The sequence below is a fragment of the Thalassophryne amazonica genome, chromosome 12, assembly GCF_902500255.1.
Source record: "Thalassophryne amazonica chromosome 12, fThaAma1.1, whole genome shotgun sequence".
Lineage (NCBI taxonomy): Eukaryota > Metazoa > Chordata > Actinopteri > Batrachoidiformes > Batrachoididae > Thalassophryne > Thalassophryne amazonica.
Window position 1 is genome coordinate 43,185,962 of NC_047114.1, and position 27,368 is coordinate 43,213,329.

Below are 27,368 nucleotides of genomic sequence, written 5' to 3' on the forward strand. Positions count from 1 at the left end.
GTGTGTGTGTGTGTGTGTGTGTGTGTGTGTGTGTGTGTGTGTGTGTGTGTGTGTGTGTGTGTGTGTGTGTGTGTGTGTGTGTGTGTGTGTGTGTGTGTGTGTGTGCGTGTGTTAACTTCTCACAGCGAACAGCTGGAAGGTGCGCAAACACCACGGCTAACTTCGGTTTAAGTTCAGTGCTGCACATGTTGCTTCTTGGTGAGTAATTAAGGACATTTTTCTTTCTCGTTAGAATATAATGTATGTGAGGGGAACTGCAAAGCAGCGCTGCTCGGTTATTTCTTAAAGGGGAAATACTACTAAACTGAAAATGAACATCAAGTTAAATAAGTCCAAGCTCATGTTCATGGTGAAAATCTGTTATAGTAGCCTTTTGTTTCTTCGCACCAGAGGTTTTGCTGTTTGACAGAGGAAACAGTTGTTAGCTGGTGCTGTGACAAATTGAGCTCCTCCAATGGCCACGGCCGTAGGAAGAGGATTTGGGTTGGGGGTACTGTAGTGGGGTGTCCCGCTCAAGCAAACAAAAAAACACATCTAAAAAAGGTTACAATGTTAAAACGAAATAGAATTATCTGATTTAAACCCTGAAAGGGCACAGACACTATGCATACCCGCAAACATACATCAACAAGTCTGTGAGGAAAAAAGTGAATAAGCGTTGAATTAATGTTCCCAGATTCAGTTATAGACTAAAGCCTTACAGAATATTTATTTAGAATTGCTTATTATTCTCTAAATCTTCATTAAAGATTAAAGTTTTGTTTAAATAAACAATTTATAAACAAAAGTTAAATGTTTTATTTATTTAATGTCGTCTGGAAAGGAGTGCTGTGACATCAGCCTCTCCAGCAGGGAGTGCTAGAGCACCCCCACTTCCCAGGGCTATGCTTCTGGCATTTAAAGGGGTTATGTTTAGCAAAATCTCTTCATACATTTCAATCTTGTTCATCTATACTTACTTGTGGAAACCCTCTTGGCATAAGCAAACTCCAGAACTGAAACAGCTGTTTTTATTCTTAAGTGGCGTATGTCGCTGCATTCCATATATGGACTACTGCTTGCTCAGTGAGGCATACCAATTGAAATATGCCTATGCAGCTAAAGGCTGTTTTTACTGTTGTTTTGTTTTGTTTTGTTTTTTTAACCATAGATTGTATATATACTGGGCAAACCCTGTGTGACATTACCCATAGGTTTTCTATAGAGACCCAGAACAGCTGATATGAAACCCATATCTGGGTGTCGCCATGTTGGCCACAGCGGCCGCATTGATTCACAATTAACTCATTACTGCATAAAGAGGTGGAACATGGGGGCTCAGTGTGCGATGAAATAAGCCTGAATGCTCCCCTAAATTTGAAGCCAAACCACTAAAGCTAACAGACTAACCTCAGTTCAGGTGTTTATTAAATCATATTTTTGGGGACTTTGCAGCAGTTCTCATAATTTGTTTTGGTGTAGACATTAACAGTTATGAGCCGCTTATTTTCTCAGTAATTGTGTATTAATGAGGCTAATTATAGCTGCAGAAAGTGCTAACGCCGATAGCGTACAACATTAAATAACACAAGAATTTCATTCAGCATGAATACTACAGCAGGGAAGTCTTCGATGATCCATTATGCTGCGTTCACACTGGATGCCACGCGACGCCACAAATTCGCATCCCTCTCCTGGCGATGGACAAGCCACCATCGCCCGGTGTGTCACTCTGCTTGAGCCGTGTTCACACCAGATGCCATGCGATGCCACAAATTCATCATTTGCTGCAGGGGCTGCGTCTGGATGACGTCCACTTTCAGCGGTACTTCCGCCTCTCCAGGACCCAGTTTGAGGACCTCCTGTCCTGTTCGCGAGCGCACATGTGAACAAAGAAAAAAAAAACTGGCGGCTGCTGCAGTTCATCGCTCTCCCCTCAAACTCTGTCATAATTGTGTTATAAACCAGTCAGCATTTGTTTTATTATACATCTGTGTAGTTAATAAAATTATCTTCACGAACGATTCATTTGCGCGCGCACGTGAAAAAAAAACTGGCTGCTGCTGCAGTTCATCGCTCTCCTCTCCAACTCTGTCATAATTGTGTTATAAATAAAGGACAAAAGGGACATAAGTCCTGCTCAGGCTGGCTGCCAGGGTTACAGGACATGTCCACATCAAGTATAACTCCAGACATCTCTACGTCATATCCAGTCCCTGATTGGTCATTGCGGCGTGACAAGATGAAAAAGTTCAGATTTTTCAACTTGGGGAAGCGGGTCACACGACACAATGCAACGTGATATTGCGCCACAAACGCACCAATCACTCAAAATGGCTTTATTCGCGTCACATTGCATGGCTTGAACTTTTGTGGCACCATAACGCGTCCTTCCATAGGGATTACATGGCAACCTGTCGCCGCCATCACTCGTGTGGCGATCGGTGTGAACGCGGCATTAGGATGTTTTACCACACAACAAGCAATATAATTCCAGGTGTTTGTAATAAAATACTCCAAAACAACAAACACAGCACTCCACCACAGCTAACAGAAGCATCATGCAACCTCTGAGCTACGGTCACAGTGAGAGGCAGAGATGCTGTACCAGACTGTTCTGTCTGGTACATGCGAGGGGTTTTTAATAGAAATACACTGCGATCGGTTGGGATGTTTTGTCCGATGTGAGTGAAAATTTGTTATGCAAAATCCATTATATACAGTGTTTATTACATGAAAACCACACAAAAGCATTGGGACTTTTGCTTTTGTCCAGTGAGGGCAAATATCCGGTTTATACAATGCCTGTTTAGGCGAGTTTTACTGTAGTTGCCGCATTTTGTAATTCATTCCACCAATTTGTCATAGAAGTAATTAGATATATTTAAATCCAAGAAGACTTGGTGCTATTCTGAATTTATTGCATTACCAAACAAAGGAAATGCTGTAGTTGTCAGGCCTCAAACACGCGCAGGGTCTTAGGATAGTATAAACTATAGTAGGAAGATTCACTACAATCCATCAAGTCCATGTGGGCTTATTGTGTACACTAGATTTCAGAGATTTTGGTGGATGAATTATTATATCACATTTCCTTTGTCTTTTGATGTTTTATTAGTTAATTATAGATGACCAGCTGTATTGCTGACCTAACACCACAGTTGGTGGTGGTAAACCGTATTGGTTTGCAAACTGCCAGTCAACTCAAAAGAAGAAGAAGTGGAGCGTGCATTCAGCCTTTTCCGTTACCAACCTTTGACAAACAGAACAGAATGCTTTGAATGAATGAAACTACTATGTTTAAATAACAACCATCCAAACCCAGACAATAGTCAGGAAAAATGTTGTGAAAGTGTAGTGACACAGACCCACAACAGGGGGCGCAAATGAACGGTCAATAGATGAGCCAAAAAGTAACAATTTAATGTTGTGAAATGTGCACAACGAAATACAGACAATCTCAGAATATAATTACAGTCAAATTACAAAGGTGACGTGTGGGCAGGCTCGAGGATAGAAGACGTCTGTCCTGAGAAGAGCCGGAACCACACGATTTCCGCCGCCACTGAACCTGGTGAATACTGGAGCCGCCAAGTCCCGAATTCCCAGGTGATCATCGTCCCCGACTGTCGGATCTGGTACTGTTGGCGAGAACAAAGACAGTCAAGTGTAGGTGTGTGCACACCCAGTAACAACAACGGTGGGAATGCCACCTCCACCTCTCACTCAATATGTAGCAGAGTACCGCAGTGATCCCTCAGAGGAAAAGAGTGCCGTCCTGCACTCACTCAGCCTCCACAGGAAGAGGGACCGGTACTCCTGCAAACACTCACAATATACAGATATATTGCAAAAACACAAATGGCTGAGTCTATTACCTCCAAAGAAGTACGATATCTCGGCGATGAGGTGGAGATGACGTCTGGGTTTTATGGAGTGAGATGATGAGGAATGAGTGACAGCTGTCAGGAAATAATGGGTAACAGCTGTCACTCCCAGCTGTGTCCGTGGCGGCAGCGCCGTCTCGTGCCTGAATCCCGCACTTCAGGCAGGGCGCCCTCTGGTGGTGGGCCAGCAGTACCTCCTCTTCTGGCGGCCCACACAACAAAAAAGGTCAGTTCCAACTTAAAAATTCATTCACAACACATAAATGGTATGTAAAACGTAAACTAACTTAAATTATTAAGTGCATAAAAGGTCAGTTCCAACTTTAAAAAAATCATGAAAATTTGAAACAAAAATAAGTTAAATAGTAACAGTTTAACAGTTTTAATGTTATTCTACACAAGTGTTATTGACATGCTCAACAATGAATGACATGTAAATAAGTAACACAAAAGGTTATGTGTAAAGTAAGTTCAAACATAAACATGTTCAAATGCATCAACATTTAAAAATTTCAGCGGCTATAGTTCGCATCGTGCATGTATGCCTGGGCCAGTAGGATTTTGGTGAGGCAGTGGCAAAAAGTGGTCAATGCCTTGCCCTGTACAGACGTCATTTGATTCTTCAGCATTTTGCACGTGATGAAAATAAATCCCATGATCCACCATGACAAAATAAATAAAATTTAAAAAAAAAGTTAAATTACTCTGTTTGGTCTCCATGTGGAGGGGAGAGGCCACGCAACAGCGTATGTGTGCTTGATAATATGCTAGTTAGTAGTTAAGTGCATGGCCTGCCAAACATAAGGGTTCTGCCGGCAGTGGAAACGCAAACTTAACCAGACTTAACTGTTCCGACCTGCACCATACCGTGCAGTACCGACCCAAGCAGCTCGGTGGAAATGGGGCTGTCAGCATATGCTGGCTAAATCATCATGGTGTGACACCTGCATAGTGTATTCAACATATCCAGCATGTGCGGCACATTTTGCATACACTGGCTAAATCGTCAAGGTACGACAGGTCCCTGAGGAAGCGCCAGCTTTGACATTTTGGCTTTCTGTCCCATTTCTCTATGCATGAGCCAATGTGCGGGTGTAAGAGTGTTGAGGACCCCAGTAACTGAAGAAGGCACGCCCATGTTTCACTTGGCTGCAGCAGGTAGATGTTATTTTAGCACCAGAGCACGCTTCCAGACTTGACTTGTGATCAAGAGACTATTAAGCTAATGGTACAGATTCCCTGTGTTTTTGAGTTATTGTCTTAAAATGGAGGTGATCGACTCATGTCTGTCTGTCTGACTGACTGACTGTCAAGAAGAATTACCAAACTTTTGTCAGTGTCCAAATATACATGGACCTAACTGTATTTAACACACAGGGAGTGGTTTGTCATAATGTTATTAAGTCTTTGTGTGTTTTCCTAATGTGACCAAACAAAAGGCTTGTCAGTTTGTAAAGGTACAACAATAAAGCTGGAGTATTATGAAGAAAAAATATTTTGTTTCCAACAATTAAGCCATGGCCTTCATAGTGTTAGTGCCGGAAAAAACATCACTGCTGCAATTAATAAAATTGGTGATGACGGCTGCATTTCCTTTAGCTGTGTCAATTCCTGGGTGTTATTCAGCCTGGAACTAGCACAGCTTACTGCTACTTCTAACTGGAACAAAGCCATAATGTTATTATTTCTACTTCTTGTCTGTAACAAACTGGAATGTCTGCTGTGACAAAAAAAATAAATAATATTTTTTTATGTTACAAGAATACAATTTTCATATTACAAGAAATGAAAAGGTAAATATTTTAATGGAGTAAAAAGGTCACAACAAAGAAGCATTTCAAGGAAATGATTGAAGAATGTGAAGAATGCCTGAAGGTCAAACATGCAGCCTGTGTTTGGAATGAGAGTTGCTAGGTTTTTTAGCAACTCTAAACTATATATATATATATATATATATATATATATATATATATATATATATATATATATATATATATATATATGTATATGTGTGTGTGTGTGTGTGTGTGTGTGTGTGTACACACACACATACACACCAAAGATTTCACAAATAAAAGGTATGGCCTTTCAGCATATCAGAACGTCACAGTGTGCAAATAACTGTGTTCTTCTTCTTTCAGCTGCTCCCAATAGGGGTCGCCACAGCAGATCAATCATTTCTATCTCACCCTGTCCTCTGTAACTTCCTCTGTCACACAAACCACCTGCATGTCCTGCTCACAGATCAAAACCTATCTTCTAAGCCTCACTTCTACTACTCTTTCCAAAAAGGTCATGATGTCACGAATCAACTTTATGTCATGCTATAGTTACTGCAGCTCTGCACATCACCCTTGTTCTTAAAAATAGGAACTAGCACACTTCTCCACTCCTCAGACATCCTCTCACTTTCCAAGATTTTATTAAACACTCTGGTTAGAAACTCCACTGTCATATCTTCTAGACATTTCCGTGCCTCCACTGGAATATCATCTGGACCAACTGCCTTTCCACTCTTCATCCTCTTTATAGCTGCCCTCACGTCATCCTTACTAATCTCTTGCACTTCCTGATTTACTCTCTCCACATTATCCAGCCTATTCCATGCAAGGCCATGCAAATATTGTTTGTTCTGATAAAGAAAATATTAATGTAGAGCAGTGGTGCTCAATCTTTTTACATTAAGTACCCAGTGGTGGGCACAGATAACCAAAAAATTAACTTCAATAACAGATAATCAGATAACTGAAAAGTTATCTTCGATAAAAGCTAAAATGATAAACCACCCAAAAATGTATCGGAAGTTACAGATAACTGGTAACCGATAAATTCCAGTATTGTCTCCGATACACTTGCAACTACTAACAAGCTGATTTTGAATTTTACCACCACGATCGCTTTTGGAAGCATCAAAGCAACAACACACCCAAACAATGAGTCAGCACTCCTGTCTTTGAGCATCCTGCCCCCTGCTGAAAGCTTCAGTTTACTACATGGCTTCCAGCACAAACGCAACTGAGAGGAGCCACGAAGCTCAACTCTCTACTCAGTCACAACCCTGCCATCAGGCCGAGGTCTTGAAAAATAAAGCAGTGCTGAGTTATGGTTTGGTGTATAAATAAAATGAATACTGATAGAATAACTCCTTTAATGTCAATTCGGTCATTTGTGCAAAGTTAAAATATAACATATATCTTTTAATGTTGAATAATACACTAATTCTGAAGTTTTGTAACAAACACAGACAGATGGCATTCTGGGTAAAATGTGCCTCCGCTCACACTGATTGGTTGATTCATTCTATATAAACCAACACATTAATGTGAGGTGTGTCGTGTGTTGGTGTTTACAGATAAATGTGCTTTTGTAAAATATGCCATTTTTTATTTATAAAAAAAGGCATTTTCAAAAAAAAAAGCCAAGTTGTAATTAGATAACTGTCTGATATAACTGGTGTCAAAATAATTAGAACACTGCCATGATCTACTGATACCAGTGCGAGTTTTGGCCCTTTTTCAGCTGATTTTTTTATTCGTGCGAGAATTTTTTGGATCGCACAGAGTTTCAGGTTAATCGCGTATCCTGCATCGTTTAGTATACATGGAGTAATGAGCTGCGTTTAACATCTCACGACCACTTCCTGATCGGCGATTGTATGGTCAGATGAAAATCAAACCTGTTTGATACTCTGGTCGGCCGTCGTGAGGGTATCCCGCTGCTGAAGTGCTACAAACATCCTCTCGCACTGTGCTTGTGCAAACACCACAGACCTGTCTTGTAATGTTTTTTTTTGTTTGTTTTTTTTTTTTTTTAAACTTTGATGTCTCCCATTGAGAGTTTTTGTAAATTAAGTTTGAAAAAAAGCTTCTGTTTACATTTTGCTTCTGGAAACATGAGTCCGACGTGTGGTTTTTGAACATACAATGTGTGTGAGAACATAAATCGTGCACTCTGAACTTTTACACTGTGCAGTTCTGTGGTACAGTTTGAGCTGGAACCGAGTACAGTGATTGAAAATATCATAGTGTCTGCCCAGCTTCAGTTTGAATACTGCCATGAACACTACTGGCCAGTAGATGGCAGTAGAGAACTTGAAAACTGGCCAAAACAAAATTCCAGATAATCTGTGTTGCTGCTTGCTACGTTTAAGATGCGTGGAATTTAATAAACGCAAACACAGTAACAACGTCTATAAAACTAGAGAATATATTCACGAGAGTTTTAGGCACTAGAGTTTAATGCTGTTGTCCGTGGAGCCTGATTAGAGTGTCTCAATGCATTTCACCTGTCGTGAATGTACTGAGATTACCCTATCACCCATAATGCACCTGGACACAGCATGTCCACACTAAAACCTTAAAAATTAGCGCATTACTTTAAAACTAAAACATATATCTGATATTTTCACTTTAGAAAACTTGAGATGTGACTTTAACTTAAATAAAAGGCTTAAATAAGTTTGGTTAAAATTAAAATGTATGCCTCTGGATGACTTGGGTGATATTGGCTGCGTATCAGTACGGGGTTAAAAGAAATTATTATTATTTTTATTTTTTTGGTGACCTGTTCTCCTTTGCCTGCAGAGGATAGAGCGGTTTCTTCTGGAAGCAGTTCTCCTCTGTTTGCAGAGGGTAGAACTACACATCTTCACCTTTGTTTACCACATTAACGGTCTAAAAATTATCGGACAAAAATTTATCGGAAGATAATTAGTCCAATAATGGTTTTCAAAGTTATCTGAAAAGATAATCCGATAATGAAAACTTTATCTTCGATAATTATCGGTTATCGGATTATCAGAACTGTGCCCACCACTGTAAGTACCACCTTAGAAAATATTTGGCTTTCCAAGTACCATCATTACAACTGGAATAAAAATACTTCAATTCAACTCAGTTTATTCTTATAGCACCAAATCACAAGATGGTTGCCCCAAGGGACTTCACAAGGATAAGGTCTAACCTTACCCACCCTCTGAGCAAGCATTTTGGCAACAGTGGTGAGGAAAAACTCCCTGGAAGAATTAAAGTGTACGAAGAAACTAGGCTAGCACAGAGCAATTTGCACATCTTGGTTACAACACAACAGCTCAAAATAACAGCATATGGATTGTGAGGATTTAGATCAGTTTAAGGTGAAGTTGACTGTTTTGAGCGTTTTTGCATTTGTCGTGGCCCGCCTGTGACATCCAGGACTGTGTCCTGCAGTAAAGAATAACTGATTGCTCTCACATACACAGCATCTGTCCAGAATCTGCAATGAATTATGACAGAGGTGGAGGACAGGGAAGTTGTCAAAATGACTGCAAGTCCTTGCAAATTAGAGTTTGGCTACCCAAACCGGGCCTGACGGGTTGGGGCGGGTTCGGACAAATATTTTGAAATGATACTCAGGTTGGGTCAGGTTCAGTCACATCAGCAAAAAGACACTGAATGCACAGAACCTTTGTGAAATAATGTAATAGCCCTGCCTTTGTAACCTCAGAGGGTCATAATTAATGACGTTATTGTTGCTAACAGTGTAACTTAATATACTTTTTTGGTCTTGGTGGATCATTTATAGGATTTCTTTTTATTATGAGCAGAATGCTCAAGTGGGGCAGTTGGCATTACATTGGCATCATGTGAAGCAGCACACAGAGTAAATTAAAGATGTTATTTTGACCTGTTGCATCCTTTCAAACGGATTCATCATCACATTCTGACATAAATTGTTGTCCGCGTAAGACGCCCTTGTTTTGGAAGACGACGTCTGGAATTAATTTAAATCCTTATCATTTAAAACTGAATAAATAAAGCGTGGGTTAAAAGCTTGAAAATAATTAATTGATGCGCACCTACATGTATTGACAATGATGGACATTGTACATGTAACATAATAAGCCTACAAGCATGAGGGGGATTTTCGTCAATTTATAATTGCTTTCCATCACGTTTGTCTGGTACAGCAGAAACTGATTTGCAGCTCTGTGTCATTTACCCTTGCTTACAGAGTTGAGTCCATAACTCTATGGCTGAGCCATTGAGTTATATTATAGATAGAACTCTTTTATATTATATTTCTGTAAGAGGCCCGGATCCAGACTGGTTTGGACCGATGAAGTCGCATCGGTCAATTTTTTTTACGCATCGTTCGTCATCGGTAAAAAAAATCAAATAAAATCTTGAATAATCCCAAATAGTGCCGAACGTGTCCCCGCGGTGAACACAGCTTTGGTTTTCATGTCAACCTATAGTCCGTAAATTATACGGATTTTTCCGAGTTTCAGAGTCATACGGACGTACAAATAAAGTCATATATTCAGGGTTTGGCGCGACTCCACTTTGAAGCCGTGAACCATTGAAGCAATGCTTCGATTCAATGGCTCGTGGCTCTTTGATTTGCTGCTCTTCAGAAGTGGTAAGTCCGCTTCTTAACCCCTCTCAAAGCCATTAAAATATCATGAGTCACTTTTGTGTGGATTAAAGTCACTAACTGGGACTCTTGTTGCAGTCAAGAAACGAGAATCGTCCTCCGTTCCGTTCACACAGCTCCAAACGCTGCGCGGCCGAGACAGAGTCCAGTCGGAATAACTTCAGAACGAATTGCCACTTTAAATAAAATGACACATCTTACAAACGTTGTAATACAGACAAGAAACTACAGTCGACTAAAACATTTTTTAACTCCCAAAATGAAACGTGCTGTATTTCTTTACAATTACATCCTGAAGTGGAGCACAGCAGCTGTAAGAGCTCAGCTCAGATATATGGAGTGACATTTCTGCCAGTAATGTCTGAAAGGAAATGCTTTTGACAAAAACTACAGATTTTGTTTATTCCTATTTATGTCCAGAGATCAAGGATCCACCATGTAGGGATTATTATGTCCAAAGTTTAAGGATCCAGTGACCAATTTCATATTTATTTACTTTAAGACTCAATAAAATGTTCAATTTCAATTCACTCGGCTTATAAAGTGCTAAATCACAACAAAATCTAAATATACTAAAACAAATACATCACAATTGTACACATATCACAACTGTGATATGTGTACATATATTTAGTCATGGACATGATGAATATTGTTACTGTTTCTAATTTTGATTGGTATCAGTGGAAAATGTCTTCTGTGAACTGTCTGTATCTCAATATATTATTATTAAGAATATATGCAGTCATATTTTTATTGATTTTATCTATTGAAAAAAAATAATATCCCCTTAACGCCTGAATTTATATAGCTGTATATAAAAAAAATGTTTTGTGTGTTTTTGCCTTTAAGTAGATGGTAAATAATGTTGAGATTATTAATTTCACTTTTGCACAAAAAATAAATAGTAATTTTGGTATTTTGGTAATAATGTACTCGTATGTTATAATGTTATAATAATAATACTGGTATGTTGCAAATTTGCGACAACAGGCATACTGGTCAGTTTGGTATGTTGCATATTTGAGTCAAATATTGTAGCATATATGCGACAATAGGCGTTAAGGGGTTAAATAGATTCAGGTATAATTGAAAGATTTTGGCAATAGATTTGATCCTGTTTACAGTCAATTTTTGCTATAGTGTTTTTTTAGGACATCATATTTATACAAATAAGAAGTGTTCACTATGGTCCATGTAATATAATAAATATATTAAAAGAAGTGTGACAGTGCATGTTGCACACGCATAAAAGAATGAAGATTATTGAATAACAAGACGTGTACGATTTTTATTTTAGCATTGGGAAAAAATGCATCTGTCGGATTTTCACTCTGGATCCAGCCCTGTGTAATACCACTCTATGGTCGATTCTGAATATTATGTCGCATTGCTTCGTTTTGCTTCACTTTCAGCAGAGAGTGGCTTCATTTAAATGTTGAAGCTGTAACGCTATTAAATCCTTGATTATGAAAAGTCAGCTCGGTTTGTTTATATTGATTCAATGAAAAGTTGTTGAGTTAGCCGTAACCTTATTTGAAATAAAGCAGCTTCACTTAATTACACCATTAATAAAATGCTTTTGATTGGTTGACTCTGCGTATCACCAGAGGGAGCCCACGGACTACCGGTGATACGTGTGTTGTGGCCACAACCCACACTTTGGGAATCACTGTTCTTGATGATAATGCATGTAGGCCACGAATGCTTGTTAAAAATAAATGAATACATGTTTGATTTTAGTTTAAAATTACATAAAATTTTGGCTTGTTAATTAAAATGTAATCAGAAGTGTGTGTGTGTGTGTGTGTGTGTGTGTGTGTGTGTGTGTGTGTGTGTGTGTGTGTGTGTGTGTGTGTGTGTGTGTGTGTGTGTGTGTGTGTGTGTGTGTGTAAATACCTCATCTTAGTCTTTCGTGTCAATCAAAATTGTGATTAAGGGTTTGGTCCCCAGCAGTGTTGGCAGAGTAACTTTGAAAAGTTACTTCATTAGTTACTTTATACAGTTATATTCAGTGATGCCGGTAACGTGTTACTTAGTAACGTGTTACTCTAACCACTTTTTTTAGTAACGAGTAATGTAACGTGTTAATATTTCCAAATAAGTCATCAGATTAAAGCTACTTCTCCAAGTCATTGTGCATTACTATTATTTTTGCATTGTGGGTCGACAGCAGCATTAAACTTGGTCCGTGGGCAGGAGGTCGGAGTTCGACTGCACTGCCCACTTTAGACGAGCTGTGAGCTTTTCATTCGCGGTTTTCTGCAGCAGCTACGACTCATCCTCACCTCTTAAAGCGCGGTGATAACAGCACACCTGCACTGAGCTTTACAAAGACATTTTTATGCTTTTTTTATTTAGAATTCTTTATTGAATTCTGAGCTGAGACGCTCTGTATCTGCTCGTTAAAAACAGCTGATCCTCCGCAACGCATCAATAATTAACACTATTTTCCACTCAAATGCACCTACGTAAACTCGCTTTCTGTGGACCACATGATGTGAAAACACAATAAAAACTTTCTTACTTGTAAATCTGGTCATATTTTCTGCATAAATAAATGTTATCCATTCTTGTGCTCAAACGCCAAAGCAGGGGCGAATCCAGATGGAATGGGGCCATGGGGCAAGGATGTGCCCCCCCACAACACCCCTAGATTAAAGGTCCAGTTTTGAAGCTACAAAGCTTTTTTTACTACAACTACTAATACTACTTATAATAATAATAATTTCGACAAGTAAAATGTGTAGAGAGAATTTAAATGTTAGAAAGATGTTAGAAAGAATTTAATAGTTACATTTATAAACAATGTAGGTTAGAAATTGCAAGTTTTACTGTTACAGTGCTGTCAGCAGTTAATATGAGGTCAAGAAAGAGGTCTTTATTTTACTTTTTATAAAACAAGTATTTATTTTCATTGAAGTCAATAAAGGGTGAATATAAGTGAGTTTTGGCAAAACAAGTATCATTGTCATGTTGAGGTGGCAGAGGGTTGTTGTCGACAGCTGGGGAAAGTAACTAAAAAGTAACTAGTAATCTAACTTAGTTACTTTTACAATTGAGTAATCAGTAAAGTAACTAAGTTACTTTTTCAAGGAGTAATCAGTAATTGGATTACTTCTTCAAAGTAACGGTGGCAACACTGGTTATATTTTACAGTTACTACTTTTTTTTTTTTTACTTTTACAGTTACTATTTTACTTTATACAGTTACTTCATTAGCAGCTGCGGACAAATTGTCGGTGGCTGCTGAATGTAATTAATAAAGTAACTCATAATCTAACTTTGTTATTTTTAAGATTTAGTACTTAGAAAAGTAACTATTAAGTACTTTGCTGATTGCTCAATCTTAAGAATAATCAAGTTAGATTACTAGTTATCTTACTAGTTACATTACTTATTAGTTGCAAGTTTTTTGCAGATTCTAATAAAGTAATTGCATAAAGCTGCTAATGAATTAACTGCATAAAGTAACTGTATAAAGCAACTAAAACAGTAACTACAAAAGTAACTTTTCAAAGTTACTTTGGCAACACTGGTCCCCAGAAGATTTTCACATTCAATGGGCTCCAGTTTTCTTAAGTTTGGAAATGGCTGACCTAAAAAGTCTTTGCTTTGAACTAAATTATGTTATATTTGGTACTGTATAAATAAGTTGAACTTGGTGAGTATCACTTATTTCTCAAATATTTCAACTTGTCATTACATTTCTACATAATCATATAATACATATAATGTAGCAACATTAAATTCCTAGTGCTCACCCTACAGTGTGAGCTTCTGCGCATTTAACTGCTACATTATTCATGATGTCTCAGTGGATAAACCGCATGCCAATTCTTGTGGCACTCAGATATGAAATGCAATGTGTTTAGGTGGAGTTGAGAGGCCCATATAAGAATACTGCAGTGCAGCATTAAGCAAAATGTCATTTTGTTTTCTTCAGTAAAGAATAAATGCCTTTATCCCAATGCAGCAGACTTCTACTGTGTGTAAAATGTAATGGCACAAGAAGCTGTATCTTATTTCGCCTCTTATTTGCTGATGGATCAGGAAACTGTTCCTCTGAGTGCACGCAGATAAGCACACACACACACACACACATATACATACACACTGCTGACTGCAAACAATCAAAGGAGCCTTGTGTTGTTGAAAGAAATAAAGGAGTGTTGATGTACAGCAGCAGCAAACTGTACTTGAAAAGAGTTACAGCTGAGATGAGGCAGGTATTCAGCGGTTTGCATGTTTGTGTTGTTTTTAACATGACAAGAAGCAATGCATGAGTCATTTCATTGTTCTACCTGGTGCACATCTATGAAATCTCATGATGCTGGTAGGCTGGGTTTAAAGTGGAGCATTTCACATCCTTGTCTTCGGTCTTTGAAAGGAACTCTGTCTCAATGTTAATGCCCTGGTTGTATTACTGTGACTCACTGGAACATACCGGATTTTCCAGGTTATGGTTTGTTTTACTAGTTTAGGAGGCCCTGTGACTTATATCCCAAAAATTCACAAGTTAATAGTAATTATAATGACTATTTATGTAGAATTTTCCCAAGAATCAAAGCACTAAACAAAAGAGACTCCTATAAAAAAAAAAGAATAAATGCCTGTAAAATACACAGAAATGCACACAAATCCCAACTAAAGAGCTCATAACACAGAAAAAGGTGCAACTTCAAGTCTGGTGCGATTTATATATGGTTGTTTTCCTCTTCGAGAGGCACATTTTGACAGGTGCAACTTGTACTCCAGTGTGACTTATACTCCAGGACATATGGTAATTCTCAGTTTAAGATCAATTTATATATTTGGATGCTGGTGTGTGTGTGTGTGTGTGTGTGTGTGTGTGGGTGTGTGTGTGTGTGTGTGTGTGTGTGTGTGTGTGTGTGTGTGTGTGTGTGTGTGTGTGTGTGTGTGTACACTCACATATCCATTTTTTTTTTAATACTAGGTCCTATAACTCAGTACCAATATGTGGTCAACTCTTGGTACTTGTACCACAGGTACCTCCTGGGAAATACATTACATGATGACTTTTGGGTTGTTTGGCAAATATGTTTGCATATATGTGTGTGTGTGTGTTTCATTGTTTTTTTTACAACAAATTTTTTATTCTGTTAAGAAAACTATTCAATTCTGAAATTAATTTCTGAAAATTTAAAAACAAACAACAGCAACGACAATGAAAAAAATAAAAGTGGATTCTCCCTGGTTGTCTTGCTGCTATGTGGAGACTTTACAATAAAATGAAAGCTTAAAAATCTGTTTTTGTATTATTTTCTTGAAACCTTTTCACAATAGCACCTTATCAGGGCCTGCCCACTTTCTCCTCAGGCCCAAACAACCAGCTTAGAGTCTGAGGAAAAGCAGAGCAGAATGCATCATTACACACAGGACTCTATTCAGTTTTTTTTTCCAGCCTCAGTCAGACTGATGGCATCCCTGAACACAGAGTAATGGACTGTTCACATCCAAATCCCACTGTGCAATATTTGACACTCAACTATAACCTAATGTGTAATATTTTGTTTATTCCTTTGGAAATAACAGTCATTGATACTAGGGCTGCAACAAACGATTATTTGGATCATCGATGAATCTGATGGGGTTTCGACATGATTAATCGGATTAGCAGGGAAGTTTTTTAAAATGCGCCAGGGAAACAGTTTTTCTCTCCTTCCATCACTTTATTTAACAACAGAACATTCTTTGAAAACTATGAAATGCCAGCAGCTTAATGCTAGCTTTAACATTGAAAACGCCATAGACATGCTAATGCATTAGCATTGGCGTTACCATAAAATATCTGTCAACTGTTTCAGAAGACCATAACAGGTCAGTTTAACATTAAAAAAAAAGGTAAATATTCCTCACAGACATATGCTCTTTAGGGTTTTAGTGGGGAAAAATTAAGATAAAGCGAAATAAACAAATGAAAACCAACGAAGCAGCAGCTTGAAGCACTCCATTGTTTCAAGACTCAAAGCAAAGCTCGGTTGATTATATGGAAGAAACGAAACATTTGCGGTAAAACAAAGTTATTTAGCAACTAATCGATGACTAAATTAGTTGGCAACTATTTTAATAATCGGTTTTAATCAATTAACTCGATTAGTTGTTTCAGCTGTAATTGGTACAATATTTCTCTGAGCCACATGTGCAGTTTACAATTTATTATTTGTGCAATATCCACTGTGTTGGAATACAAGTGTGCAGTAACTGCTGTTCTCTATCCCTGTTAACCTGACACTTTGTAATATATTTATTTTTCAGGGTGCACCCGAGTATCTTTTCTATGCAGTTATACATTTTTTATCTACTCGAGGAGCTCTGCACAAGAATTCCATGAATGTACCCAAACCTTGCATGCGAGTACAAATCGCAAATAAAGTCTCTATCTCTCTATCTCAGTACTTCATAAGGACATCCTAAATTTATCAAAATTCTCAGGTGGATTGAAGTGTATGGTACGTTACAAATTAAAGTAGCTCCTGTTAAGAACTATAACTTGGCAGAGTTTATGTCTTCCTCCCACTAGTATTTGCAGTTAAACTTTAACCCAATGATAAATTCAAAGCTGTCTGAAGTTATGACTGTTTTCATATCAGTTTACCTTCCAAAAGAAGTCACATATGCCTTGTTGGTTCTAAAAATAAATCACACCTATAGTATGTACATTTGATCTTTGATGTTGATTTTCTGCTCAGGGTTTCTCTTGTACCACGTGAGATTTCCGATCTTTACATTACTTATTTTTGGCTTTATTTTCCACGTTCACATCCAAAATAGCAGACATTCAGAGCGTTACACCTCCACTCCCCAGAGCAATGCCATTGGACAGTCCGTTTCCACATATTCATCACTCACAAAAAAAAACCCCTCCAGGAATCCTTGGAATATCAATTACTCTGTCAGGAAAACCGAAAGCCAGCTAATCTTTTTTGTTTGTTTATTTGTATATTTTGTCCCATCAAAAAGCACACATATCATTTGGAAGTATAATCACTATCAAGATGTAATTACCTAAACAAACACATGTCCTGAAACCGGCTCAACCAGCAGAGCTACAATTCTCAGCAGGACAAACTCTCAGTCCTTCATTTTCCACCAAGATAGTCAGCGGTGCACATTCCAGCTCTGACAAGAAAGGTTAACATGATTGTTGCTGTATCACTGAAATATTAATTTATCAGTAAGTTAAACAAGGCATTGTTACTGGTTTTGCTGCATATATAGCGAATGCTGATTGTGCTTTTGCTTTGTGTTCATGCAGGATGTCTGTCAGCCGTCACAGCCAAACAATGAGAGTAGACCTGAAGAGGAAGTTTGGTGAGGTCCATGACAGCCCTTGCTATTCTTCCTCTCCTGTGTCCTCAATCTCTTCCGCTGCCTCCTCAGAGTGGGAGTCTGATGGGGAGAGCAGCTCCTCAGACAACCTGGACTTCATACCGCATAGCCCCACTTCAATAACCAGTTTACCCAGTAAGTATCCTCCTGACGTCTCGTTTTTTTCCCCCTTCTATGCAAAACTGTTCAACTTGCATAACTGTTTATAGTAGTGTCTTTATCATGCCACACCAGTGCTGTTATGAAATGCTGATATGGAAAAAGCCAAACTTGGGGATAAAGCTGACAGAGCAGCTGGTGTGCGTTGATGTCTCTTTGATCATGTGACACTCATTTGCCTGAGCAATAAGGTTGTTGTGGAATCGATTTGAATAGTAAGCTGCTTTTAAACAAGTTGGATCCCATGTCCTTTATTGGATAATACAGAGCAGCAGACTACATTGATCATCACTGAAGTGCTTATATTGGGGAAATATTATGCAGATGGTGTTTTTCAACTATCAGCCAGCACATTACACTCACGCCTGTTATCGAGTCTCTCTGCTCAGTCGTAGTGTAAACAGTGCCCTATGGTTTTAGACAAACGAGCAAAGTCAGCTGCTCTCAGTTGTTTACTGACTTACAGATTGACAGTTCATTTGAGAGTTCAGCCTCAGCTACATGGTGGCCAGATGATTTGTTAGAGGCAAATTCTGATTTTGTATTTGTTTTATTTTTTATTTTGACCAAGCGGTAAGATTTGATGGTCTCAAATGAGGCACATCAGGAAGAAGAAAAAGTTGCAGCTACTTGACTGGCTGCTTGAGGCTGGCTCTATAAGTGAGCACATTCTCATAGAAACCCATGTTAAAATGTCTAACTATAGAGCAGAAATATATGTTTACAACCTGGTAGAAAAAACAATTACGGCCGCTATAGTTAGTTTCCCCCTCCATAACAACTGTACGGGGAAGGGAATTTATTTTCTAACTTCTTAGTTTAAAATGTTTTAACTCATAAAGTTTCACTTTCAATTTATTTTCATTATATAGCACCAAATCACAACAAAGTTGCCTCAAGTAGTAAGCAGAAAATAGAATATTGCAGTAGTCCAGTCTAGAAGAGACAAACGCACGAATCAGGGTCTCAGCATCAGCCATAGACAGGATGGGACGAATCTTCACTATATTTTGCAGGTTGAAGAAAGCAGTCCTCATAATATCTTTAATATTAAGTTCAAAGGACAATGTAGGATCAAAAATTACCCCAAGGTTCCTCACTTTGTCAGTGTGATATATGACCCGCGAGCCTAGGCTAAGCGTTAGCTGGTCAAATTGATGCCGATGTTTCACTGGACCAAGAACCGCATTTCAGTCTATTAGCGTTAAAAGTAGGAAGTTGCAGACATCCAGCTTTTCACTGATGCAAGGAAGTCTTCTAAGGATTTTATGTGGATGAGATTACCAGCAGTTATCGGTGTGTATAACTGAGTATCAGTTATACACACCGTTATGCATAATTATGAGCATGGCTACTTTGAGTGACAACTGGTGATTTGTCGCTAAGCCAAGAGTTCAGACTCGAGCATCACTCACTTAGAGCCACCAGCTTTGGCTGCATGCTTTTGTGGAGGACTATATCTGTAGTTTGAGCATTTTATTATAAATATCTGTAATACTATGGCTTGTTCTGTGGTTAATTCTCCTAATGGATTATCTAAGATATCTGTGCTGCAGTATTTTCATCTTATTTAATGTATGTTAATGGAGTTAGCACTTTTAGCAGCAATCAGTAGTTTCCTTCACCACTTCTCCATTTAACAATTGTGGGAATTTTCATTCATTTTCATTTTCATTTTTAATGTAAGGTCTTGTTGAAAAGTGAGAGTGTATTGGTCTTGCAAATCAAAGCTCATGTGTTCAATCCTCATCCGTCCTTTCAAGGGCATAACAGGTTCTTCTGTTGCAGCTAATTTGGATAGATGTGCTGGCTTTATTACGTCTTAAATTTTTAAAAAACTTTAAATTAGTAAAAAGGTCCCTGCTGTCTCTGGTAGAAATGTCTCATTTGAATTCTTCTGTATTATTTTTTTCCTGTCCCACTTAACAGTTGTGGGAAGGCATACATCATGGAAGCATGTGGCTGAGAGTCAAGGCATTGACTCTCAGCCACCAAGTCAGGGCAGGGCATTGGTCTTGTAAACTAATACCTATGGGTTCAACCCCTGGCTCATGCTGCACAGGGTACAAGAGATAAATACTGCTGCTATCTGTTGCAGCTTGTTTAGATCGATTTGCTTCTATCAAGCATGCTGGACAGAAATGGCTGGACACACCTGCACGACTTGAAAACACAGCTCTGTAGAGTAAAACGGTTTAATGAAGAACTTAGCTGGGGTCGGTACATGGTAAGATAGTCCAGGAGAAGCAACAGTATAAAAATCATCAGGCAAGGGTGTGGTCCAACAGGCAGGTGATCCGAAACTCAATGAGACTGGCAGGATGAGAAAACACGAGAACAGAGCTGGAGAGAAGGCACAAGGTGCATCAATCTGGCGGAGAGACATGTGCAACCAGTGGAGCTTATATACACCCAGGTGATGAGCTACAGTTTAGGAACAGGTGTGTGGAAAGCACCAGAACAAGGGTGTGGCCAGACAGATTGAAATGCCCACCACCAAGCACCAAGAGACAGACAAGAGAGATAGGGACAGAGAAAGCCCAAGCAGGAAAGAGACCAACAAGAGAATAAACACCCACAGAACACATAGACATAAAATAACTAAAATCTAACACAAGAAGATACCAAATCCTGACAGCTTCCTTTGTCAAGCTGTTAAAAACAAAACAAATGCTATGCTAAAGATCCCTGCTGTCACAAGTACAATCTTCAATTTTTATTCTTCTACATTAAACCATTTTTTCCTCCGCCACTTATTCCTTTAGCAATTGTGGGCAGGTACAACCCGCATTCATGTGTTACAACTTGATTGGGCACCATTAGCCAAGCCAGTGCAGGTTTTTTCTTGCACTTGGTCACCTCAGCAGGTGGATTTACTGATGAGCTCTTCCCATCAACCTAAAGCCCTGATCAAGTGCTGAGGTGAACTGTAACAAAGAAAACCTGCACACTGTGACCTTATGTGGCCCACTGGTGCCCACCGATACAATAGAGAAGTACCAGTAACTTCTATTGCAGTTTGTTTGTGTGAATCTGCATTGTAATGCTAAATTGCCAGTTTCACCTTGCTGTACTTTAATTTTTACTGCACTGCTCGTGTTGTCGGTGTATCCTTTCCTCTTTCTAATCAGTTCAGTCCATCCTCAAGAAGACCAAGCTGACCAGCGGACAGAACAGTGTACGCTTTGACCTGGTGATGGGTTCAGTTTCTCTCGGTGCCAGGGCTCACCAGCGTGCCCAGCCATGGAGGTGCCACACTGGGCATGGCACAGAGGCACAGCGCCTTCCAGAAGTACACTGTAGCAGAACATGCACAGGAGCAGCAGCACAGACGCAGGAGAAAGGCTCCAGGAAAAGGTGAGATGACATGAGAGCTTTGACATACTGAAATACAAAGTAGGCGTGTTTGAGTTCAGCAGAAATTGTTTGATAGAGTCAGAAATTTTACTCCCTTTGCTTCTCTGATTGCAGCTGACTGACCAAAGACAGGCAGCCAGGCTCACAGGGGAGCCTGACCAGATACTGACAACCACCTGAGTGATGCTGAGGTGGAGGGAGGAGGTGTCCTGCAGCCTACTCCTCCAGACAAAGGCAGCTTCTCCTCCAGGTGGCAGGGGTGAAGCATATTGACAAGGAGGAGAAAAGGCAGCTTCATGTCCCTGCGTCTCTCCAGGGAGGCCTGTGGATGTGACTGTCAGGGTTTTTGTGAACCGAGACCTGCAACTGCAGCCTGGCAGGCATTAAGTGTCAGGTACGACAAACACACAAATGACTTTCTGCCTTGAACATTCTATGCAATACTATGTATTTTTTGGTCACAATGACTGACATGACTTAAATTAATTGTGGCCTGTCATCGCTCACCACAAGTATACTGTATTAGATATATTTGATTTACTGTGTGTCGAGTGTTGTTAAATATACGTAATGGAAGAGTGAAGCCACTTGTGTTAGCTAGATCTGACCTTATCTGTACTAGAAGCTACAGGGTGTTTTGTTTGTTTGCTTTTTCTCAGTATCAGCTGCCTGTTTTTTCATATCCGTTAGCAGTTATCCACAAGAAGCACATCATTTGGTTTACATTGTATCCGAGGGTGCTTGGGCCAATTTCCACAAACTTGCTACATGCATGAAGGTTGAAGTAGAATTAACATTATGGCTTAGCAAGGACAAGGTCACTGGAGGTGAAAGGTCAAAATTTTGGTCTATCTGTATTTTTGTCACCCCATCCCCACTCCTCCCAGGTCCTTTGGCAGTTTCCATCAGACTGATATGGATGACCCTAGAATTGCCCTTAAATGATTTGTTTTTGGCCAAAGTCAAGGTCATCTGGGTCAGAATTCAAAATCAGGTCAAAATTCTAAATTTTTCACTCAGTTTGTTTTCATTTATTTATATAGCCCCAAATCACAACAAGGTTTGCTCAAGGCGCTTCACACAAGTAAGGTCTAACCATACCAACCCCAGAGCAACAGTGGTAAGGAAAAACTCCCTCTGAGGAAGAAACCCTCAAGCAGACTAGACTCAAAGGGGTGGACCCTGTGCTTGGGCCATGTTACAAACATAAATTACAAAACAATTCACAAAACGAACATACAGGAAATGTTGCCGGTGCACAGGACAGTTTCTGGAACAGATACCACACCCATCTCTGGATGGAGCTGCACCTCAAACAGAGAGAAAGAAAAAAAAACCAGAATTAGGCATCAGAAAGACAACAAATACAGTGTAATTTGTCAGCATTAAGCAACAAGAAAACAGAAGAAATACTAAGGTGATCGCCGGCCACTAGACCTAAGCTTCACTAAAAGACCCAGAATTTAGATAAAATTGAGGCCGCGGCCAGGGTCCGTTTCCTAATAAAATGAATTAAAGAGTAAAAGCATAGTAACATACTATGCCAGTATGCTAGCCATAGAAAGGGAAAACAAGTGCGTCTTACGTCGGACTTGAAAGTCTCTACAGGATCTGACTGTTTTATCGGCGCAGGGAGATCATTCCACAGAATAGGGACACGATAAGAGAAAGCTCTGTGACCCGCAGACCTTCTTATTCACCCTAGGAACACTAAGTAGACCTGCACCTTGAGAATGCAAAGCCTGGGCCAGTACGTAGGATTTAAGTAGGTCAGTTTGATAGGGAGGTGCCAGTCCATGAAGAATTCTATAGGCTAGTAGCAGAACCTTAAAATCTGATCTCACTGGGACAGGAAGCCAGTGAAGGGATGCCAAAATGGGGGTAATGTGGTCAAACTTTCTGCTTTGTGTCAAAGTCTGGTAGCAGCATTTTGTACCAGTTGGAGAGCCTAATGGTAGGGATGTGAATTGTACAACAACTCACGATTCAATTCGATTCCAATTCTTGGGGTGACGATTCGATTCAGAATCGATTTTCGATTGAAAGAGCTCTGAGTTATATTAAAAAATGTTTATGTTTAAGAAAATGCAGCTTTACAAGGTTAATAAAGTGATTCTAGATGCAAATTTACTTATCTGCTTTGCTCGTTCAGAGTTGGCTGGCAGTTTAGCGAAGCGCTGGTCAGTAGTCGGCAGAGACCGCTGCTCCACTTTTTAGCTCCGGGTGATAGCGTAGCATGTGGGCTTGCGGATTTGAAATGTTTTCGAAGTACTTGACTTTCATTTTGCAGATTTTGCACACGCATAAGTCATGTCAAGCTCCTTCTTACGCAGCAAATAATAAAATCCAAAATGCACCAAACATTTGCCTTCAGCAAAGACGGTGCTGGCTGAATTAGCTCTGCATCCGCCATGCTAAGCTGCAGCTCATGAATGTTTGAAGCACGCCAGACCCTCCCCTTGCGGGGACGCTGTAGTACGGAGGCCGTTGCCTGACAAACTACACGCAGCGAGTAAGCAAGAAAATATTTTTTAAAAATGCTTTTTAAAAATTGATTCTTGGACATTTTGGATCGATTCAGAATTGTAATAAATAAGAATCGTGATTCGGACGTGAAGCGATTTTTTTTCCGGCACCTCTACCTAATGGTGGACTGCGGTAAACCAGAAAATAGAATATTGCAGTAGTCTAATGTAGAAGAGACAAACGTATGAGTCAAGGTTGCAATGCCTTGCCTTGAACACATCTGGAGATGGGTTCTGCAATTGTCCATCAACGTGAAAATTGCCAACATTCAGTCACTGGAGTCAAGGCTATGTCTGCCTGTTTGTTTGTTGGTGGACTCCTCAAAGGCCCTTTTGCTGATTTCTAGCAAACTTGGTATGTCAGTGAAGGTTGGCTCCGAAATTGCTGTCAAGCAGTTTATTTGTGCAAAGGTCAAGGAATTTAATTTTCAACCCGATTTAGAACAAATATGGCACACACATACGGGGATTCCAGAATTGTCCTTGCTTGGACAGCCAGAGGTCAGTCATTTTGGTGTTTCAACTTTTTTGTAACTATCTTTTAAACGTATTTGTCTTTTTTTCTTTTGTGTGTATGTGGGGAGGTGGGAGGTAAATTTTTTTGTGAAGATAGAATTGTGTTATAGGAAATAGAAAATAGAAATGGGGTAGGGTAATATACGTTTGTACTTCTGTCTATGTTGTGTGGGCCGCTGAAGAGGAGGTACTGCTGGCCCACCACCACCAGAGGGCACCCTGCCTGGAGTGCGGGCTCCAGACACCAGGGGCGCTGCCGCCTCACAGGAGCAGCCAGAGTGACAGCTGCCGCTCATCATCTTTGACAGCTGTCACCATTCGTCGGATCAGTGTCGGTATATCAGCCAGACGACATCTCCACCTCTTTGCCGAGATATCGTTCGACCCAGAAGGTAACATATCCAGCCAGCGAATTATTCTTTGACTAGAAAATACTTTTTGCCTTTGTACAGAGAGAAGAACAGCAGGAGATTGCTACACGGATAAGTACTTACATTCCTGCAGTGTTTTCCTGACTAGAGGTGGAGGTGGTGTTTCACCCCACGTGTTGCTGGGTGCAGACGCACCCACATCTGACTGTTTCTGTTCCTCGCCAGCAGTACCGGATCCGACAAGCGGAGGCAGTGGCCACCTGGAGTTCGGAACTTGGCAGCTCCAGTATTCCCGGGGTTCGGTGGCGGAGGAAATCGTGTGGTTCCGGTTCGGCTTGGATGGACATCTCCTACCTTCGAGCCTGCCCACCCGACACCGTTGTGATGACTTATCGCTACAATTATTATTATTGGTTGTGATTGTTGTGCTTGTTTCACAACAGTAAAGTGTTGATATTTGACTTCCTCCATTGTCCGTTCATTTACGCCCCCTGTTGTGGGTCCGTGTCCCTACACTTTCACAACAGTCTACCCCTTTTCAATCATAATGTGAAGATGTAAATATTGTAAATATAGTCAACTTTGCTAATGACAGAACATGTTTGAAATGAATAAATAAATAAATTGGGATCAAATGTCAGATTGCTGTAGCCGTAATTGTCATCCATCCAGCTTTAATTGTTTTAAGCACAAGTGCTTTTTTGTTTCACATAATCCCATGACATGCTTCAGTGATTTTTTTTTTTCCTAATTTATCTACCAAATTGATCCTTCAGTCACTTAGCCAAGTGAACATGTGCCTACGTATTTGGTGATGATCATATTACCCCCATTTTGGCATCCCTTTACTGGCTACTTGTCTCTGCGAGGTCAGATTTTAAGGTTTTACTATTGGCCTATAGAGTTGTTCATGGACTGGCACCGGCCTATCTGGATGATTTAGTTGAGCCTTATGTGCCAGCCTGGGCTTTGCGTTCACGGGATGCAGGACTGCTCTGTGTCCCAAGGGTGGGGAAAGGTCTGCGGGACAGAGAGCCTTTTCATACTGTGCTCTTGTTTTGTGGAATGCTCTCCCGGCCTCAGTGAGACTCTCAGATTCTGTGGAGATTTTTAGAAAAGACTAAAGACACATCTTTTACCCAGTCTTATGGCTAGCATCCTTTTTTAATTCTTTTAAATTCTTTTACTTTTGTTCTTCTACTTACTATTGTGTTTTATTGTGAACTTTTAATTGTGTTTTTGATGTTTTAATTTTATTTTACATTGTTTTTATCTGTTTTTATGTGAGTCGCCTTAAGGCGACTTTGTCGCAATTTGGTGCGATATAAATTGAATAAATTCAATTGAAAATCGATGGTTGATTTCAGACTACAGGACTGAATACTTTAACTAAATGGACTGCATTTATATAGTGCTTTCCCATCTGAATGAGAAGCTCAAAGCACTTTACAATGATGCTTCATATTCACCCAGACACACAGACATCGGGGTGCTGCAATGTAAGGTGCTACATACTGGGAGAACTTGGGGATTAAGGACCTTGCCCAAGGGCCTTAGTGAATTTCCAGTCAGGCTGGGGTTTGAACCAAGGATCTTCTGGTCTCAAGCCCAATGCTTAACCATGAAACCATCGCCCCCCCCTTAAAAGTAAGTTTAAACCGACATCACTGATTTTCTCTTCCTGTTCCTGTACTCTTCACACAGGTAGACCGCTTCAGTTTCCCATGTGGCTGCACGAAGGACAGCTGTGAAAACACTCAGGGGCGCATCGAGTTTGACCCAAGACGGGTACAGACCCATTACATCCACACCATCATGAAACTTGAATTGGAGCAGCAACTGCAAGATGAAGCACTGAACCCAGTGGACCACATGGGATTTCCTGATGACCTTCAGGAGTATGAGAATCAGGATAAAAACCCAGTACAAAAGGAGGAGGGCAAGAGCTGTCCCTTTGGGTTGAGCATGGAGGAAGACAGCCTTCCTTTCACCGTACCGTTCACTCCGTCCTCCCACTTCGTCCCAGAGCAAGCCGTGGTGGAGGAGAACAGCTGCAGTAGTGATATGACTGAATCTTCTTGTTCTTCTGCTTCCAGTGAGGACTCCAGTACAAAGGGATTCATTAGCGTTCAGAATCACCCTGAAGGGGATGACAGAGTGTTATCTTGTGCTTTCAGCATCTGTGACTTGTCTGTTTGCAGCCATCTGCGACACGTGGGACAAACACCGAGCCAGCAGAGTAGCAACTGTGTGTCTCACAGCACAACTGGTGACAGGCGGGTTAGACGATGTCCTTCTGACAACACGCAGGCCACAGATTTTCTCGATGGGAATGCTAATCAAGCCAAACGTATTTCAGTCAATGCATTTCTGGATGGCTTCCCCAGGACTCCCTCCCCCTCTGCAGACTGTTCTTCTAACAGCTACATGGACTTGAGTTTGTCTTCTGAGTCTGACCTGGAGTTTTTTGACAGCGATTTTCCCTCTGGGCCACTGCACAGCTCCTTTAAAGGACACAAACACCTGGACTGCTTTCATCACATCCAGCTGCTTAGCTCCGCTCATTTTCCACAGTATGACTCGAGTACCTTCCTCCTGGAGTCTCTGATTGGTCTGTGTGAACCAGGACCAGAGAAGGCTCATGCAGACACACAAAACCTGCTTTTATAGGTTCATCAAAGAACCATTTTTGTGTGTTTGTAAGAATATTAGTATACAAAGAATTATTACATTGGTCAAAAAAAAAATACATTTCTTGCATGGACTTTGAGAACTGATTTAGGGTAATTTTGGGGTGCTACGGAAAT

The 27,368-nt window shown here is 40.1% G+C and overlaps 1 pseudogene; it reads left to right on the forward strand.

The window, feature by feature from the left end:
• Positions 1-27,368, forward strand: LOC117522482 (annotated as a pseudogene).